We start from the raw sequence: 16,781 nt of genomic DNA on the forward strand, positions 1-16,781 counted from the left end.
CAGAATATAGTCTTGCTTGTAGTAAAGTAAATGGTACATATTGTGATTCCTACTGAAAAAAAAGTAAATAGTTAAGAAAAAGTAAGAAAAATGGGAAAAGGGAGAAATTACAAAAATTGCAGGTTTTTTTTTGCCCTCTGCCCAATATATAATGACCAGTCTTTTTCTAGAAAACTGGAAGTTATGAAAGAACACTCAATTTACATTCTGCACTAGGAAATATTCTGTAGCAAAGATAAGGAAGTATTAAACTGAAGACTAAATTCAGAACTTTCAAAACACACAAGCCTGCATGGTTTTGAGTGCTTTCTACCCAATAACACCAACTTTAGTTTTGAAGACATGGATCAAAACCCTACTTTTGAAAGCACTAGACCAACAGAGAGCAAAAATTTCTGTCTTCAAAGCATATGACAAGGCAAGTAAAAGTACAAAGGAGGAATCGAAATCTGAGGAAAAAGTTAAAAAAAACCCCAAGCTATTAATATACATTATGTTACATCAGCAGCCTAATTATTGTCAAGTAAATACAGTGTGGATATTTATAGAAAAGTTCCCCCATGCAAAAAGAAGCATGGAATTGATAGTTTGAAAATGTAACAAGAAGGCTGAAAATGTAACAGAAGCTGGTGTCATAACGTGGTAATTATTTTTGTACTCATACAAAAAAAAAAAAAACAACAGAACCCCAAAAAACCAAAAAAAGAGAAAACAACCAAAAAAAAGAAAAAAAAAAAAAAGAAAAAAAGTGTCTGTCTGACATCCCTGAGTTCTCACTGGCCGAGTTTGGCACAGCATCCCACAGCTCCAGTCTGGAAGCAGCATGCCTGCAATGCTCTGTTTGAGCCCATGAGCCCTCTTTCCTTCCTGTGTACATCAACACCTTCTCTTTCCATCCCAGTTGTCACTACCTGAAAGCTGTGCCCATCCCCTCACAGGCCTCCTCATTGCTTCCAGCACCGTTTCCAGTTCAGCTGAAACTTGTACCAAATATCCACAAGATCTGCTTGCTGCAATTGTAAACCTGTCTCCCAGCTTCCCTGTAACCCTCACTTACTCGAGGCTTTGTCAGAATGTTCTTGACATGCTGACTGGGAATGACTTTTAGTCAGTGTCTGACTGAGAACCAGGGAGGAAGGTGTCAGACACTGATAGCACTCCTCTAACTGCAGCTGAGAAAGGAAATATATTTGTATCATGGGGTTGCTGCTGAACAAGAGGAGGGAAAAGAAAAAGACAGAAGGCATCTTCTCAGACAACCCTGAGACCAAATTGTACCACAGGTGAAAAAAGATTTTTGTATTTTCACGTCCTCTTCTTAAAAACTGGTTCAGACTTTCACATCTGTTGAAACCAACATTTACACTCAAGACAGTGTGATAAAAAATGCTTGGTCATTTGGTCATTTGTCCTACAAATATTTTGTCTGCAGTTACTTTTTCATAACTAAAAATGGCATGATGTCCTGACTATATTTAACATCCACATTTTTCATTTCTTTATTTATTTGTCAATGTTGAAAACCTATTTCATTGTAGAAATTCTTCCTTTATGTCCCTATATAGATGAGGGTGCACTCTAAACTACTGTTTTCTCACATGCACTAGTCCAACTCTTCAACTCATTCTTTTGTCCCTGTATAACATTTTACTCCTGTTCCTTATCAAGGAAGATCTTGAAATTTGTGCTATTATAAAATATTATGAGCTTGCTTCTACCTTTTTTATCATCCTCCATGAAAATATTAATCAACCATCAAGTCTGGGTAGTCTGCTGCTTAACTCCTCTTCAGTGCAAGATAAAAGTCCAGAGTGTGCTCTCGCCCTTTCTTTAGCTCAAAATGTTAGCCATATTAAATTGCTTTAACTTGCATGTTTACTAATATTCTATCAGCAGACACTTTCATTGTGTTCAGTGAGGCATAACTACAAAAAAATGTTTTGTTGAAGACTGGATTGACAAGATCTAGCTGCTTTTTCTCATCTAGAAATTGTTTCAAATAAATTCTGTGTATACAGATGTGTGCATAATCTCATTTTATTACAATTCACTGATGGGACTCCAGGTGTAAATTCATATGTAGCTGAAAGCATTATTCTTTTACATTTTAAAACTGTATTTCACATGTCTCTCATTTCAGTGGTTTTATGGCAGAACAAAAAACAAAACAATGGGTAAATGTCACAGAATTCAGGTATGAAAAACATGCAAGTGCAATTTCATGCATCTATGTGTGTGTATATATACACTTACTTTATGATTCATATTTTGAATCCATATTCATGGATCTTTTAGGATATCCAAAGGGGAAACACTTATTTTGAGAGTTGCTACAATATGTATAAATGCCTGCCTATAGCACTAACATACAGAAAATCATTATAGGGGAGGAAAAGATGGGATTTCCTCATCTAGCTTAAAACAAATATCCAAAAAAAATGATTCATAGGAAAATCAGGCTCTGAAATGTAGGCTTCTCTAAAGCAACATGCAGACCATATTGCAAAAATCCCATAATAAAGATGATCTAAATATGATCATGTCCAAATTCACTACCTCTTATGAATAGTTTGGGGAGGTTGTTTATTGAGAGTTTCTTTTACTCAGCACAAGAGTATATGAAAAGCTTTAATTGGACTTCAAGTTTGATGCTATTTCCTAACACTTGTGAACATACTAATTTTTACCAGGGGATCTTGAAGATAACACAGTCAAACACAGCAATGATATTTGAAAAAGAATCATAGAATCACCATGGTTGGAAGAAACCTCTAAGATCATTGAGTCCAACTGTTAACATAGCACTACCAATTCCAACACTACATTATGTAGTGTCTAAGCAAAGTGTCTACATGTTTTTTGAACATTTTCAGGGGTGGTGGAACTTACCCTGGGAAGACTACTTCAATGCTTGACAACTCTTTTAGTGAACAAGTGAATAATTTCCATAATACCAGCCTAAATTTTCCCTGGTGCAACTTGAGGCCATTTCCTCTTGTTCTATCACTCGTTACCTGGAAGAAGAGACCAACTCTCACCTGGCTATAGCCTTCTTTCAGGTAGTTGTAGAGGGTGGAGGTCGTCCACTGCCCTTCTCTGGACACCCTCCAGCTTCTCCATGTCCTTCTTGTAGTGAGGGGACTGGAACTGGACACAGCCCTCGAGGTGTGGCCCCACCAGTGCCGAGCACAGAGGGACAATCCCTGCCCTGGTCCCGCTGGCCACACCATTGCTGATCCAGGCCAGGATGCCATTGCCTTCTTGGCCACCTGGGCACAGCTGGCTTTGTTCAGCCACGTTCAACCAGCACCCCCAGGCTCTATCCTACTGGGCAGCTTTCCAGCCACTCTGCCCCAACCCTGTACTGTTGATGCTTGTTGATACAGTGAAGCTTTTTGGTATCTTGAAGTAAAGTAATTTAGACTTTAGATTTCCTAATGTTGCTTCTGTTTAAATACTTCACTCAGTAAGTGAGCAGACATCAGCTTGGATTCTGATAAATTAAAACGTGTTATGTAATAGTTGGAGAAAACACAATAGCAATAACCCACTTACTATATTATTTCATGCTTCTATACATACTGAAGAACAGTATATTTTATTTTCAAACTCTTTTATCTTCTGTCTTTTCTAAATCTAATCTTGGCTTTACAGCACAGCATAAATAAAAAACACTACTATGTTCCTCATTCATCAAAGTATTGAACATGGACTTATGTCAGCAGTTTCATTCAAGTCTATAGGTTTATGACAATGTTTAAAAATAAATATATATACACACATGTGTTTCTGTATAAGTCAGCATCTTCTGCCAATTAACTTATGAAAACTTTGCTAAGCATTGCTCCTATTACAAACAAAGAAAAATTGTTCAGGTTTGCTTTTTTTCTTTTAGGGAAAGGAGGCATGTGAGGAAATCTCAACTTTGCTCTAGTATGTGTAACTCCATGAATATGATCATTTTCTTGGTATCTCTGCAACAGTTCCAGAATCAACTGAGCAGAGTAAAAAAGTAATTTATCCATAGGCACTGAACAAGGGCCTACAAACTCATTCTTCCAAAAGGAAACTTTATTTTCCACATTTTAGCTCCTGGTTGTAGTTGTTTGTGGAGGGGGTTGTCTATTTATATACTTAGATATTTTAAATTAGACACAATATATAAAATGTCACAGATTGAAAACCTAAAAATGTGGTATTTCTTTGCACATTTAATGTGAAGCAAGACATGAACAGCATAAGATTAATTCAGTATGAAGGATTGTTCAGTACTGCCCTTCACTGCCAGGGATAGAAGCCATCAATTCTAGCCCATCCTGCCAAAGAACTAAATTTTCTAAGAGTTGGTCAGAAAATTAAGCAAAAGGAGACAATGATCTCAGTTTTGGCTCCTAAAGGCAAGAAACAAGCAAAAGCAAAGCTCTTACTTACGAGCAGGACTTAGTGAATAAACAGGGCAGAAAAAGGATAAAAACTAAACCACTAGAATATTCTTTTGAGTGATCCTTGAAGAACTGGAACACAGTACTAAGAGTAGGGAAACTTGCACCACCAATTCTTTTACCATATTTATAGACACTGATTTGACAGGAGGAATCTGTCAGTAGACCAATGACAGCCAAGCCAGACTTTGAAGCCAGGTGATACCATAAGGTATAGTTTAATATCTGCCTTCTATCCTCAGTGGTTCACTAACATCAGTTTTTTTTAAGAATCACAAATCAGAAGATCTCAGACCAAGTTTACGAGATGAAGACAAAACAGAGGAGTTGTTAAAGTGCAGCCCAAGGATATGTTCAGACACAAAGTGAGAAATTACCAATGTTAATATAATGCTTGAGCTTTCCTCATGCCTGAAATAATCGTAGAGATAATTATATGAGAAGAAATTTAAATTATCATTTCACTCCCACACTTTCTATTCTGTTTTGCCTGAGAGCTTCTTTACTGACACTTGAGTGCTCTCTGATTGGACAACATCTAGCTGACCTTAATGTGAACCTTTAATATTTAATTGGAATATAAACGGCAATATTCTGAATTACTTTTTCATAGCTATGTATCATAATGCTGTTTAACTTATCTCTGCCCTACCTAAACCTGAGATTACTTTCACCACAATTTCAGTATGATATCTGACATGTCTTTTTCACATAAATATAGTCAAATTATAAAACTTTTACCAAAAACCAGATATAATAATAGGTTTGTTCGTAAACATATTATTTTTTTATATAAAGTAGCAAAGACTACTTTGCTTTTGTAAATTTAGCATATCTCTAAAAATAAACCCTTTTTTGATTTGCAAAGAAAATGAATCCATTATCTATGGAGTCTATACATTCTGGAACATATTCTGAAAAGCACTGACAATGATCCAGATTTTTAGAGGATAAATTACCAATTGCTTCTCAGCTATAAAAGAAGTGATCATTGACACCAGAGGTAATTCATGAAGATAGCATTTCACTGTGATGAATGAACAAATAAAATATATACTGGTCAAGATTATAAAAAGCAAAGTAATAAAAAAAAAGATATTTTTTAAAAAAATACTCAGTAGAATTTTCTAAAAGATAAAGCAAAATCCCAGTATGAAAAAACCCTATTAGTGATTTTCCTTGACTTAGTATAAACCTAAGATGGGTTTCTTCAAGTCTAAACACCATAAGATATAACAATAAAAGGTAGAGCTTGTGATTTTTCCCCATGGTGAACATTTCATGTTCCTTTTTCATAAATTCTCAAGCAGTGCAAGAGAAAGCTGTCTTACTCTTTTTCTCTGTCTTACTCCCCCATGTAGCTAAAATTATTATTTATTTTTACAGAACTAAGTACCGGAAGTTCCTTATATGGTCCCTATCCTCTCCATATTTTTGTTAGCAAAATCCAAAGGGACTTACAAATATTTTTTTGTTGTACACTCAATTACACCTGAGCATTGCGTGGAGCTCACATAATGACTTTATTAAATTCATTCTCATATATTACTCTGTTTCTTACTTTCAGCAGCATTTCCATTTGCATTCCCTCCAAACTACTGTTCATTCACAAGTTTAATGCCGACTCTCCTCCAAGAGGTTCCACTTTCTGATACAAAGTCTTTTTGATAGAGCCTAGCTGTATAGCTTCATCTGAGAAAATTACTTAGTTAAGCAGAAGAACTTGGTCAAAGACCACAGAAAACAGCCACAGATGGTAAGAAAGGCAACCATAAGTCTCACATTGGGAGTTGCTGAGCGTATTGATGCTTATCCTACAGGTTTGTTAGTCCTGTCTAGATAATGGGTATATCCTGCTAGCATGGTTTCTTTGCAAAGCAAAAAAAAAAAAAAAGGAACACCATGGAACAGTAAACAATTAAATAAAAGAAAGTCCCAAGTATAACTTTTAAGCATGTTACTGGAAAGAACAGAAAAAGAAAAACCTGAAATAGGACTGAATACTGTAAAGAATCCATAGATTTCAGCCAAACCCTCCGTGGAGCACATCAATGTTGTGGCACTGCATATTTGCTGGTGACTTGACTTTTAGCACAGTATCTCAAAGGCTTCTGTTTAGACTCCCAGGTTGGGGCTGCCATATTATGTTTTAGGAGTGTAAGTGTATCACAGCAACCATTCTTTCTTAAGGTATTTAAGTGAGGTAGTATTGCTAATAAATCCCCGGTATGGCAGCATCATGCACTCTTTTGGTTGAACAAGTATTTTTAAATTAAATTAAATTAAAATCCACACTCCAGTGACATGAAATAATCAATAGTTTACAAGTTACTTCAGTTCTATTGCAGATACTCTAGAAGAGGCCAAGAGATTAGGGCTTTTTATCTGTGTGGGAAAGAAAAGTTTATTTATTATGAAATAATTACATTTCTTTTAGAAGGATACAGTGTTGTTCTAAGAGATAAAACACAGTACCTACCCAATGTTCCTATACTTTGGTCACTTGGAAATCAGATTAATTTCATGCAAACAGAGGGGCAAGTATGTTACTGTTCTTGCATAAAAAGACTTTACCTCCCCCAGCAATTTTTTACATTGTAACCGAAATCTGGTGATCAACAGAGATAATAAGAGATTCCTTGATTTACAATTCCATCCTCTGATTTTTGGTCTTTTCTCAGCTTGAAATGCTTTTTTTTGGCATTGAGATGACTCTAAAATATCTTCTAACAAGTTCCCAGTTATAGTAACATCTGTCAGGATTTTGTTGGGCAGCCAAAATTGTCACAGCAGCACGTATTGCTTTAAGCACTAAAAACATCAGACAAGTCTTTTACTGGACTAGCAGAAAGTGCTGGCTTCATTGAAAAACACCCCACAAACACAGACTGTAGTGACAGCAAATAATGGTACCTTCCAAAAGGTTCCATCCTTGGTTCTTCCAATGTGGGAGCTTGATCATGAGTCCATCATCAGAGGTATGTCATGAGACTGTAAGATAGCTTTCATGATAGCCTTCATGTTCCAAAAAAGATTTAAAATATTTTAAAAACATAATAGTAATGCACTAAGCTAAAACAAGGGTTGATATAGGAGAGGAACTAATTTTCCAAAGGTAACTTAGAATATTGCCACTATTTCCCTTGTTATGCAATAATGAATATTATAATACAATAAATCAAGTAGAAAAGCATTGAATGACATGAATAAAGTACATATCTTTTTGGTGATCCTCTCTAGTTATGTACTGGATAAAAATAATTTTAAAAATTAATAATTCAGTAAATATTTCAGTAAGATATTTTAAATTTGAAAAAAATGATGATAATATGAAGTATAATTTTGAATTAACAGCAAAATATATTAGCTTACAGGGTACTGCTTAGTAGTTTAGTGTTCTGTGTTTGCAAAAAACAAAATGTTTTCTGTTGCTCAGAGAAAAGTTTCCCTGAGCAACAGAACAGTTTTCAAAGTGTCTTATATAAGTTTCCTGCAACTTCAAGCACCCCTTGTCTCCAGAAACACAGATTTCTAGAGACTGCTTGTTTCAGACAAGTTCAGCAAAGTTTATGCAGCAAAAAAAAAAAAAAACACCTGCCAAAAATGTGGTCTGCAAAACGTGTATATTTAGTTTCAAATGTTATATTTAATATATGAAAACTTCAAATTGGACTCTTACAGACAATTTTGAAAAAAAACAACAAAACTGTCCTTATAATATGGTAAGAAAACATTTCCAGTGAACTGTGGTGATCAGTTTAGATCCCTGGATTGCAAACACAACCTAATACCTTGAGAAATGTGATTACTTCTTTCTGTAAAGGAATTTAACATTATTACTATTTATGAAAAAAGGTACACCAACTGAATGCTCAGCTGCGAGATCAGCTGATGTAAGTTTTATCCTTGTTAGAACTGGCTGTCATGACTTTATCTCATTTAGCAGGTCACTCTAGAGCCAGGTAACTCTCAATGTCATACTGGACGCCAAGTGTGTTGTATGAGAACTAAGCATTAGCCTCAAGGATTGAAAGGATCTTCAGTTTAGGTGAATTCAAAACTGTAGTCCAAAATGTGGATATAACATCAATTTAGGCTACTCCAAAGTTAGATGAGACACAGGATTTATGGGTTGCTTTTGATCTTAACTGTCCAAATTTCACCTAATCTGTGAAGTTGTTACTGCAGCCCTTCCCAAGAGTTTTCTGTTGAAATGTGCTTTGATGGAGCAGTATCCTGCTCTTCATCCATAAAACATTTCATCTTCAAAACTACATCAGCATCTAGTCCTTGGGTTACAGTAAATCCCAAGCGTATCTACAAACATCTCTACATACATATCACAGTATGCAGATGATACACTTTTCATTAAAGAATAGCAATTTCTTTTTCAACAATATCAGTTTATCTCTTTTTACATTCATGTATCAACTCAGAATTTAAAAAGTAAATGCTGAGGATTCCCCATGGCCACAGCTCTCCTTCTCTCTGTGGAAATCTGTTTCTAAAATAACTCACATTCAATTACACAGGTCACTTGTGATAGTGGCTTTTCTTGGTGTGCCTGAAGAAAAGTCTGCAGTATTTGAACCATGAAAAATTATGCACAGTGTTTCATTTTAAAGATGTGCCAGATTAACAGAAGGTAATTGGGGTAGACTGTGAATGGTACCAGCTGCTTATTTGCAAATGCTACAGACACCATTTATTTTTGCTTAGAATTTCTATTAAGTACTTTCCTAACAACTATTACAGCTTATTTTTTCTATGTCATCCCCAAGCCAATACTTCTTATTAGTTGCTATGTTTGCACCAATTAAACTCATTCCTTCTAACTATTACATTTACAAATGCAACTCTTCTCCTACCATTTTATGTAAGCAAAGGAGAAACAAGAAACATTGAGGGAATGTTTAAGATGACTCTCTTCTTTGTAATATTCTTCCAGATCAAAAACCTGCACAATTCCAGTATTATTAAGTCTATCTAAGTTGAATATTAACAAAACTACTTGACAATATAAATCAGTAAGTAGCTTATACTGAGTAGTGTTTTGGAGGGAAGACTCCACAGGCAGCCCCTCCTCCTAACCAACACACATCATTGATTATATTTGCACAGCTACTTTGAAGTTACTATTTTGGTATTAGTTTGGGAGTTAGAAACTAGCACATGACCAGAATGATAATGTAAGGCATTGTGCTTTCCTTATAGCTACGTCCACAAAAGATGAAAACTGGGTCATTTTGAGAACTTTCTCTGGAAATCATATAGATAGTTCTGCACACAGAGAATTTTCTTGACTCAAATTAGACATATTGATAATAAACAATTCTATTTGACTACATCTTGAAGATGCTGCAACCATGACTACATCTAGTAATACCTACCACATCAACAAAAGCTGTTCAATAACAGCATCTTTTAGGTAAAAAGAAAAAGATCACTATCAGATAACATTCCCACTTCTTGTTTGTATTGAAACTATTTGAAACCTATTAACTGAGCAGATTATCAAAACTCTAAATTATAAATCTTCCTTGATTATCTCAAAGATTTTTATTTAATATAAATGCAACTGAGAGGGATTAAGATGCCCTGTAATATTATATCAAATATGCAATTTGCAATGGCATTCCTTTATTAAAAATGCCAATTATAATTGCACATAAAATTTAATTGAGGTCATTACCCTCTTGACAAGTTATTTCTAAATTCTTTCATCTAATAAGATTTGTTATTTTAACATTTTCCACATCAATGCTTCTTTCACATCTATATACTTATCTATTTGTAAGGGTAATAGAAATTACCCATCATTTGATTGTATCATTGTGCTATTAATAAGAAAGCTATCTATTTAACTGCTTATCAGGGAGATGAAATTATCCTTTATGTGTAAAATTGTAAATACGATCCTCTTAAAGTCATAATTCATTACACCATAATTGTATTTGTTAAAATATTAGCAAGGAAAAATAATGCCAAGTTATGAATGAATTCTTAGGCTTGTTTTATTTTGCAGACTTGATTAAAATGCTCAGGAAATATATAATCTCAAAAAAGATTTTCTTACATTGGGCTTACTGCATTATTGCATGTACTTCACCCAGTTAAATATGTCTTGCCAATTCCTTATGTAGGCAAATAAAAGGAGGTCATATTATTCACTCAAAGATCTCATCTACTTGCTCCTATTTTATTCAGAAATAGTGTATTGGTCAGGACAACTAAGATTATTACCTTGGCTGTTTCCTAAGCCCCATGGGATGTTTTGCTTCATGTAAATGCATGTGGTGGAGGGTACCTTGTCTGAAGGGCATAAGGGGTTCCTTTTTCACAATAAACTTGCCTTAGGTATGTTTGCCACTGACATGCAAGTAGTCAGATACTGAAGACAAAATTAATTTTGTTTTCAGTCCTTCAGATGTTGAATATATTTGGGAAGGTCATTTATGCTGAAGTTTAGTATAAATCCAGCTCTAGACTAAAAAAAAATATAATTCTACCTTCAATCAACCTAAACTAAATAAATTAATTCATATTACATTATTATGCATTTAAACCCCAGGGAAATTAAAACGAGGGAGGTTTTTTTAAACTGTATTTTACTAACTATAGGCATGTAAAAACAGGCAACAAGGAAAAATTTGGTGTCAGTAAATAAATTCTGTCTTGTACAGTTCTTGTACTGTGAGCAAGTCACACCTTAGTGTACACTCACCTAGTGGAAACCAGTGCTTCAGTGTGAAAAGGGTGTGAGATCACACAGCAGTGTTTCATGTTGGGCACTTCCACTTTCAACACAGAACCAAGTGCTGCCACTGTCACAGTCTCCATGATAATAGAGGCTGTGAGTCTCCCCCATTGCCTCACAGAAAACTAGGGCAGTACACTTGTTTCTTCAACACAGGACAGCCTAATTTTATCCTCACGATGGGGATAACTGAGTGAACAAAGTAATGGGGTCTTAAGTGGACCAAGTGGAGCATATAATTGAAATTAACATCCCTTTTAAAATTTGCACTTACCTATAATTAAGATCTTAGTATGCAAATAGTGGCTTATGACCTAATATTCCCTATGTGTCCCTTTCCTGATTTCTATTAAAAAAGAGAACTATTTCATCTTCTAGAACAGATGAAACAAATAAACCATTCTGTCCTGTCAGAATCCCTCAAAGCAGGATGGATGTACAGAAGTGCAGTTTGCTAAAGCTTTCAACTCACCTGGCTTGGGCTGGATTAGCTCGTTCCCTAGCTAGCTATCACCCCAAAAAACAATGCCAATGTAAGGTATCAAAAAATCAAAAACATTTTCATGAAGTAAAAATAAACACACTGATCTGTGATAAACAAAATAATTACACCATGACCTATTTTATTTGCATAAATTTCCCTCTGGAAAAATCTAGTCTGAACTCACTAGGTTCAAGGTTCTCCCTCTGATCCAGTAATACCCCTATGCCTCTTTTGAGGATAAAAGTTCTAAGAAAAATAAAATCAAAGGAAATTTGATGAGTATGTTTATTGAAAATATGCTTTAGTGCCTTCAGGTTTTAAAATGTTAGTCAAAATGGGTAGGAAGATGCAAAACTTACATTTGAAGGCACAATATCTGCCATGTGTGAGAACCAAATGCACTAAAGATGTTTTCTTGCATCAGGTGACTTGGTTTTTGACTATCTTTCTGAATTTCTGCAATTTTTTTTTTCTGCGATTTAAATATATCTAGCTTTGGTAACAAAAATCACTCATTATTTTTAAAATGGGAACCAGTCCCCTTAATAATCTATTGACTTTCAGATGCATCACAGTGAAGAAAAAACACCTCATCGTTTGTCAAGTGTCAGAACTTGATCAAGCATATCCTAACTGATAATGACAGAAACTTGCATGATCTGTTAGGTATGGAACATAAAACTTATGTTCATTTCAACTACTCTGTGAAGCCTCATAAAATTTTGAGAGAGTTACCACTAAGCTAATAACACATTGCTGCATCAATTGAGCCAAAAAACATCCATAAAACTGTTCCTTTTACATGCTCTAAAGCCTCCTGAAGGGAGAGGAGGGAGAGAGGAGAAGGAGAACTGGGTTTTTCAGAGCAGCCTAAGGAATGAGGTCAGAAGGGCTTTGTCCAAACACTAGTATTTGCCTTCTAAGGAAACAACTTACTTACTGGGAAGGTATGAGATTTGGAATGTTGGTGTATTACAATAACTGATTTGAAAAAAACAGATACTTGAATATAAAGGAATTTTCCTTACTCCATTACATGATTTTCTAAACATGCCTCAATGCTGTATACAGTTTTACTGCCACAGGTTTATGAGGAACAACTGAGTGAGGAAGGTGACATTATATCTCTACTGGATTGCCAAATACAGTGGTTACCACCTTTATATAGAAGGTAGTACTTTAACAGAGAAAATAACAAAGCAATGAAATATATAGTCTCTCTACCAAAATAAATATTTTTTTCATCTAGTTGAAGGGAAAATTCCTTTTTACTTAAAAGTATTTTCATGCTGTCAAATCTGTATTGTCTTTTACATAAATTAATTAACAGAAAATATATTCAAAACAGACAAAATTTTACAAACTCGATTGCAAACATTAGTTTATAAAATCTGGATATTCACTGAATTTGGGAGGCTCATTCCACAATTCTCTGAGAGAAGCCAGTAAAAAGATCCAAGCTAAGTAACTTGCCTATCCAGCCCTGGTGTTCAGATCACTGAATTCTGCTTCATTGCAAACCCTTCATTTAGAGTGCTGAGTTAGTTTTTGGCACAATCATCTAACTTTATCCTAAAATAGAGTGTTCAGAAGAGAAGGGACTTATCTATACTGAATTTTATGTGCTGTACACCACCAAACAGCATTCCTAAGACAATTTGTGTAGAAAAACTCCTCATGATTGTCTAGTCCTCATATTTTCTAAAACACACATTAGTTGCAAACACAGTGATCCACCCTGTACTCTTCAGCTGACTGTATTCCTTCTCCAATGAATCTGGGACATGATTTCTGATTATGATTTAGTGAGTTCTAGCATCTTCAGCACACAATTGAGGAACAGTGAATTATCACTGGTGTCATGGTTTTATGCCCAGCTGGAGATGAAACACCATGCAACTTGCTCAATTGCCCTTTATTCCTTCCCCCCCATCCTGGTGTAATGGGGAGGAGAACCAAAGTAAAACTTACATTTTGAGATAAGAACAGTTTAATAATTGAAAATGAAATAATAATGGCCCATAATAATTATAATAATGATAATATAAAGGGGAAAAATCCAAGTGATGCACAATACAGTATCTCACCACCCACTGACCAATATGAGACCCCCCCCTTCCAGAACCCAGACTGACCATCCTTCCAGGCAATACTCCCCAGTTAATATACTGGGCATGAGATTCTACAGATTGGAATATTCCTTTGGTCAGTTTGGGTCACCTATCCCAGCTATGCTCCCAGTCTCTTTCACGTACCTCCTCACTGGTGAATAACGGGACAAGGAAAAAAAAAATGTCCTTGACCTAGGATAAACACTACTTAGCAAAAAACCAAAAGATCAGTGTGTTATCAACACAATTCTCATTCTGAATCCAAAACACAGCATCATAACAGCTACTGAGAAGAAATTAACTCCATCCCAGCTGAAACCAGGACAGTTGGCCAGCTGCTGATGCTTCCCTATGTCCCTCAACATTGACCTGGGGCATCTCTCAGAGTTTTGCACTCCGTATTGCACAGCTGCCAGGACTGAAAATATCATTGGAACAGGTTCTTATGTGGCAAAACGCAGCAGGCTGATGATGATCACAGTATCACAGCAATTCTGCATTAAACCAGCCTGATGGTCCCACAGCTGAGACACAGTGATGGCCAGTGACTACTCAGGTTCTGTAGCTTGAGGGCTCAGATTTAAGCCAGGATGTAACTGAGGGCAGGTCACATAAGGCTCAAAAATTACCAGGTGATTTTAGGACAATCATGAAAGTCAACCATGTGTTGATCATTGCCAGAGCCCAGTTTCAATTTGAAACCCTCTCACGAATATTGGCCAGCATGTCCAGGATCAGCTCCTTGTATCTCCATCATGCCAGAGGTCAGCTGCTGGTGGGGCCCTGATGGTGGCTGCTCCCTGCTGTCAAAGATGAGTTAGCAAAGGGGCACACAAGGGCAAGACAGGGCTGTGTGTTCTTGAGGGTTTTTTTTATACTCAGCTAACAGAAGGGCAAACTTGAGGCTTTGGACTCAGCTTTCTGGTAAACTCTGCATTACACTGCCCTTGAAGTTAACTAAACATCTACACACAAAAACAAACCCTTCTAAAAGAAGTACAGATACTTGTTCTCTTTCCAGCTGAGTTAGGTGAGAATCAGGATCGAAATTGCTTGTTCTACTCCTGACCTATAAATTTGTTTGCCTGCCTCAGCAATAGGACAGAAATGCTTTTAACCAGAACACTCCTTGGTATTCCCTTGCAATTTGGATTCAGTTTGCTCTGGGCTATGAAGCATTCAGAGTTCAAGTCCCTATGCCAGGTTATTCTGCTCCAGCTGCTAGGTTAGTATGAAAATGAAGTGAACAAAACGCCTGTTGCAGTTTCAGAGGATGTCTAAATGAAGACAGACGAGAGAGTGACAATTCCTGTTATCCCCATCTACTTCCAGTGGAAGATACCTTAGCACCATCTCAGTTAAGAGTAAATTAGAGAAGGAAAGCATTTGAGTAGATTTGATTCCTCTGATAACCTCAAGTTTTTAGGGTCTGCTCTCTAACAAGGTCTACCACTAACCAGATGAGAAGTTTCAGAGCATTGCACACTATGCAGTGGCTGTGTGTACTGCCTATATACCTATGTCAGGAATATCTGACCCTGCTCCTGATATCCCAGTGAAGCATTGCCTCAGTTACGGGGAAAGTTTCTCAGCCATGACCATCAGAAGTAGGTGTAAGCCTGGAATACCACTTGCACTGATGCTTCCACTGGCTACAAAAAATAGGTGATGTTTTAAGAAAATTATACTCATGACCTAGGTACTGAGATCTGTGTTGGCTTTTATTCTCATCTTTCAATTAGTCTCACCCTGAAGTATACATAATGCTCTTCCATACTTTTATCTAATCTTTTGACATACTGGTGCAGAGATGAGAGGGGAAAAACGCACATTTTTTATTGAACTCTGAGACAATATTTTCTCCAAGTTTGTTTTCTAGTTTGCAGATGCAATCTACTTTGGAATAACCATGAATGGAGAGACAATCTTTTCTCTTAATTTTTACCTTACAAAGGAGTTAAACCACAAAAGGTGTCTGTGTCTGACAGACACTTGCTTTAAAATAGGAATAATTCTTCATGAAAAAGAGGGACAGCTGAGCTTAAAAACCATCCACACAAAGCAAGAAACATATTACAGGAGCTTGTTTCTTTCCTGCTTCAAATGTTATGACAAGTCACTTATCTCTCTTTGCTTGTCTCTACACATGTGAATAATATTTTGCTACTTCACAGACATTTTTAGAAGTGGAATTAATGCGGCCACTGAATTGGAGTAGCCTGTCATTGCTAAAGTTTGTTACATTACTTCAGAGAGGAAAAAAAAAGCAGAATAAGCAGCAACTGCACCAGCAACAACATTTACAGTATATATAATAGATGCAAAAGCACAAAAGGAATTAAACGAAATCTGGAAGTACTTTTTAAGGAGTAAGTGCCAGTTGGAAGTACTTAATACATTTTCTGCTTTGATGGAAATGGGAGTCTCAGCTGAGGGTATAACTAGAGGAGGTGAGAGCCATTTGACAAATAAAGGAATACAACCAGGCTTGCTGAACTTTGGAAGGGGCAGAGTTGCAGGGGGAGGCAAACAGCTGTCTGCCTTCTATGGGTGAGTTCCAGACCTTCAACAGCTAAGAGGAAACACGGGTACATGAGGAGTACTATCAAGGAGACAGATGCCTTCCCACTCAGACAGCTCAGGATGTGGGTGGTATGGAAATCTGGAAGATCTGTATTTGAACATGAAACATTCACACAAGAACATCCTGCTTACGGTATAGACCGCTGCAACTCAACAATATAATTGAATGGATGACTCCTAAATAGTAATGTTTTGTCCTCCTAATAACGCAAAATTTCACTTGTCTCCATAATTACATTGCAATCAATCTTTTATTTATAATTCCATTTTAGTCAAGTCTAATTTCATATTAAAATAAAACCCCTGATCCAGGAAATTCCTGTTCTATATATAAGAATGATTTTCCTATTTAAAAATATAATCACAAATAGATCTTTATACATATTAAGAAATGAGAAAAAATA

The 16,781-nt window shown here is 36.1% G+C and overlaps 1 protein-coding gene across 16 annotated transcripts in view; it reads right to left on the bottom strand.

Annotated features, from left to right (window-relative positions):
• TENM3 (teneurin transmembrane protein 3) overlaps positions 1-16,781 on the bottom strand; it is a 1,290,863-nt gene that overhangs the window by 995,653 nt on the left and 278,429 nt on the right. The gene's annotated exons all lie outside the window — the stretch shown is intronic.

This window comes from Melozone crissalis, unplaced genomic scaffold (genome assembly GCF_028551555.1).
Source record: "Melozone crissalis strain CALT ecotype California unplaced genomic scaffold, PUWL_Pcris_2 ptg000006l_1, whole genome shotgun sequence".
NCBI classification, from domain to species: domain Eukaryota; kingdom Metazoa; phylum Chordata; class Aves; order Passeriformes; family Passerellidae; genus Melozone; species Melozone crissalis.